The 4926-nt window shown below is 40.7% G+C and overlaps 1 non-coding gene across 1 annotated transcript; it reads right to left on the bottom strand.

Moving 5' to 3' along the window:
• Nucleotides 1-4502: 4502 nt before the first annotated feature.
• On the bottom strand, nt 4503-4608 carry LOC125494466 (small nucleolar RNA R71). The gene has a single exon (XR_007270715.2). It is a non-coding gene; the product is annotated as a small nucleolar RNA R71 (small nucleolar RNA).
• Nucleotides 4609-4926: the final 318 nt, after the last annotated feature.

Raw genomic sequence — 4926 nt, forward strand, 5'->3', positions numbered from 1 at the left:
CAACTGCTGACTCTGGCGTCAACACTGAAACTGACGGCGTCGCCTGACTTCTCCTAGTTCCTGCAAGGTGCTTCGTCACCCATAATGATTAGTTAGCGTTTGTAATAGTTGTTTTTGGGGTGCTATGTCACCGAAACTTTGGTACTTTTGGTATATTTTGTTGCAAAACTCTTATCTTCGTCTTGGTGTGTTTTTATGACATTGACATGTTATATTTTACATTTGCATTTAACTATATATCAGTGTGTGACGATGTTGTATTATCTTCACAATTTCATATGCTGCCCCATTATACACGTCTGTCATGAATGGTGTTTACGTTTGTCTTATGAACACAAATATGTATGTATGTATGTATGGCGTTGTAAGGTACCTTTGTAATGTGAACCAAGAGGTATTTTAGTTGCAATGAAGGGTTAATTACCACTTCCAACTAAATACTCTGGCCTCTTGTCGTTGTACATGTGAACGCTGTAGGGATGCGTCTGACGAAATGGGATGTCTGCTTCGTAATGTATGTGTCACTCCCATGTCATCAGAATACAACTATGAAGGATTTGCAACTAACAACGACGTCTGACGTCACGTCTTTTCTTTGTATGATGAATATGCCTACACTGTCAGTAACACAACTCAAATACCAATGTTAGTAAAGGAGGAAACACGCTAGTTGAGCAGAATATAGTCATGACATTTTAAGTACAGTGTTATCTATTGTAATCGTTTATTATGCAACTATGCTTTTCTCAAAAATGATAACGCTTAAGATGGACGGCATTCCAACTTCTTGGGACGGGTTTGCCGTCTTGAGTACATATTCGGTATGCACCATTGCCAACCACTTTTTGGATTTTATACGAGCCTTCCCATGATGGTGCCAACTTCCCTGCATTAAGCTCTTTGGTGTTTTGAAAGACCTCTCTTAAAACCCAATCTTCAACGTTGCTTTGACGTTCTTATTGAAACTTCTGGCCACTATCTGCTGCTGGGACGCCATACGGACAAGCGCTGCTTTCCTTAATTCCTCACTTGTGACGATGTCGTGGCTCAACTCCTCGTCATTCCTATCTGGCGTCATTAGCCCATAACGCCACGTCGGGACGCGCACCTCGGGAGGGAGAACAACTTCACACCCGTATACTAGGGAGAAAGGGATTTACCCCGTCGCCGTCCTCGGAGTAGTCCTGTTTGCCCAAAGAATCGACGGGAGCTCCTCTGCCCACTTTCCTTTGGCGGCTTTGAGACGCCTTTTGATGACTTTGATGATTGACTTGTTGCTAGACTCGGCTTGACCGTTGGTCTGTGGGTATCTAGGCGTCGCGGTGCTGAGTTGTATGTTCCACTTAGCCAAGAAATTCATTGTAGGTGTGCTTATGAATTGGGAGCCGTTGTCGCAGATGATCTTAGAGGGGACGCCGAATCTACATATGATGTTACGCCATATAAAAGTAATAACTTCTTTATCACGTACCTGAGTGAAGGAGTCAGCTTCAATCCATTTGGAAAAGTAGTCTGTTAATGCTAACATGAACACTTTTTGCCCCGGTGCTTGGGGGAGTTTTCCAACGATGTCCATCCCCCACCGCATGTAGGGCCAAGGAGTGATAGTAGGATGCAGCTTATCTGCAGGTTTGTGTGACATGGCGGCATGACGCTGGCAAGCGTCGCATTACTTAGCATACTCGACGACGTCTTATCGTAACGTCGACCAGTAATACCCCATGCGCAAAGTCCTGTTGGACAGGCTGCGTCCTCCTGAATGATTGCCGCAACACCCGTCATGCATTTCTTGCAATACTTGTTGGCATTCGTCGCCGTCAAGGCACCTCAGGCACGGTCCTGCAATGGACTTTCGAAAAACTATGCCGTCAAGTAAAACGTACATTGAGGCTCTGAAACGTACCTTTCTGGCTTGCAGCCTGTCTTCAGGGAGAATACCATCTTTAAGGTATTGAATAAATGGGGTCTGCCAGCTTGCTGGTTGTGTCGCGGTACTGCTGACGTTGGTGCTATTGACGTCCATCACAATGTCGTCGACATCATCAACTGTAGGTGTTTTATCGATGGCAGGTGATGATAGGTGCACAATGGGTATGCTTTTGAACTTTGAATTCCTCATGGCTGACCCAATGTTTGCCAACGCATCTGCTTGCGTGTTATGATCTTTGGGGATCTAAAAAATGTCAAATTTCACAAAATATTTTACCTTGGCTTGGACGACGTCTAGATATGCAGTCATTTTGGAATCTTTTGCGGCAAATTCTCCCTTGATTTGGCTGACGATGAGTAATGAATCACTGTATGCTTCTACTTTAGTAGCGTTTAAATCGTTGGCCAATGTCAACCCTGCTAGTAACGCCTCGTACTCAGCTTCATTGTTGGTGGCTTTGAACTCGCAGCTAATAGCTGATGCGTCATATTAATATAGGCATTTCATGATGCATTTAGGTTGCATTTTAGGATCATTTAGTTGCATTCTTAGTCCATAATTGCATAAAGTTACTTAAGTTGAGAAGATATTACTCTAGTGTGTGTTTTCGGTGTTTTTGATAGTTTTCAGGTATTGAGAACACAATTGGAGTATTATTGGATAAGCTTAAGCATGAGAAGCATCTAGGAAGGAGCTAAGTCAAATGAGAAGTCCAAAGGGCATCTTCAAGTCGGATTGCAACTCAAACATAGCGGAAACATGGAAATTGAGTCATGTGCACTCTTTTGATCATAACTTATTATCCAGAGATCGGAATTCAGTGATTCCAGTAGGGTTGGAAACTAGACTTGAAGAGCTTTCCAACGGTATATTACATGCCCCGATACGACTTCTAGTTTGGGAGATATGGTCTTTGCAAGTTGACGCTGTTTTGCAGCCCGAAAATCCGCGGCCGCGGATTATTCCGGGTTTCCTAGTCGAATAAGGCTTTATCTTTTGACGAATTAGACTCTATTTTTCTAGTTGTTTTAGGAAATAGAAAGATATAAAGACTCAAGGGAATATTATTATTTCCTACCTTATATTTTTTTTTCCATCATTAATTCAAAAAAGATTAGAACTCTTTTTTTCTCTCAATTGTTGAAGAACCCTAGTTTTGCTTTTTCCGCAATTACATTGAATTTTCAATAGAACCTTTGATTTTTGCAAGATTGGTTCTATAATTGGTATTATTTCTCTTCTCTTCTTATTCCTATTCAATCCTTTATTATTAATTCATGTTTGCTTATTTAATTATGAATATGTTTTCCCCAATTATGATTGAGTAGTCTATTTCTAGGGTTTAGGGGATCCATGATCAATTAGGAAGGGATGTTTATTAAAGTATTGATTTTTATTAATGCATGTTGATTCCTATTGAATGTTTTTATGTCTATTCAATCCAATTTGGCCAGATTTGATTGTTATAGTGTTGCAATATTAGGTTATGCGCCGAGAGGTATAAACTTGATATTAAGGCTAGTTTCAATAGGTAGAATTGGTGTTAATAAATTGCGAGAGCCTGTTAATATCGTTCTATGCTTGATTTAGACTTGAGAGAGCGAATCAATCTGTTTAACTGCATTATTAATTGTTGATTTTTGTGTTTCATCCCGAAATATTGATCATTGGTGAACCTATGCCCTAGACTTTTATTCTTGATAATTCTTGATATAGTTATAGTCTAGTTTAGTATAATTACTCACAACACTCGTTCCTATACTCTAGATTTGACTGACAATTAGGAAAAGAACACTGTTTCTCTGTGGATTCGACCCTACTTCCCTGACTACTATTTGTTAGAGAACTTAGGATTACTTTTGATAAGGTGATACGACTTTAGCCTATCAAAATTTGGCGCCGTTGCCGGGGAAACGGTTTTGTTCCATTTTCTTTAATTATTTAGAGTCTAGATTATATACTCTCGTCTCAGAGAACACTTGTTCTTTGGGACAAAATCTCTTAATTGTTTGTTCTTTAGTTCTTCTATGCGCAGGATTTGAGTTCAGATTGCCTACAATTTGATCCTGAAATCGAAAGATCCTTTCATAGACAGAAGAACTTTTCCAGACAGTTGCGAGATAATCCAAGGGAAGATAATCCTTTGGATTCTGACTCTGATTCTACCAGCATTGTCTCTGTTGCTCCACCAGAATCAGAGATGGCTCGGAGACTTACTTTTTTCCCAACCCTCTTTGGCTGAACTTCCCAGAAGCAATCAAATGCCTGAAATCGAAGCTGTAAATTTCGAGATCAAACCTGCATTGCTAAACATGATCGAAAGAAAACAATTTGGTGGTGGACCTAATGAAGACCCCAATCTTCATTATCAAGATTTCTGCCAATATTGCTCTACCATTAAGCAGCAGGGAGTGACACAAGATCAGATTCGGGAGATTCTTTTCCCATTTTCACTTCGAGACAAGGCAAAGATGTGGTACAATGGGATTAATCGAGCCACTCTTGGGATCACTGATTGGAATACCTTGGCTCTGCTTTCTACAGAAAGTACTACCCTCCAGAGAAGACTGCTAGGTTGCGTAGTCAGATTACAAACTTCACCCAAGGGACTGATGAGTCTTTACATGAGGCATGGGAAGGTTTAAAGATCTTCAGAGAGAATGTCCCCATCATGGTCTACAAAAATGGTTCCTAGTTCAGGGATTCTACAATGGTTTGGGGAACAACTCGAGACTTATCCTTGACTCTGCAGCAAATGGGAGATTCATGAAACTAGAAATTGATGCTGCACATGATTTGATCGAGGAGATGGCTATCCACAACTCTCAATATGGTAATCCTCGAGGACTAGCTAACAAGGGTGGAAAGCATGAGATAGATTCTATATCCTTATTAGCTGCACAGATGAATGCCATCAGCAATAAACTTGACAATATGCAGCTCTCCTCTCCTGCAAGTGTTGCTGCTTTGGGTACTACCTCCGAGAATTATGTTGA

This window comes from Beta vulgaris, chromosome 1 (genome assembly GCF_026745355.1).
Source record: "Beta vulgaris subsp. vulgaris cultivar EL10 chromosome 1, EL10.2, whole genome shotgun sequence".
Taxonomy (NCBI): domain Eukaryota; kingdom Viridiplantae; phylum Streptophyta; class Magnoliopsida; order Caryophyllales; family Amaranthaceae; genus Beta; species Beta vulgaris.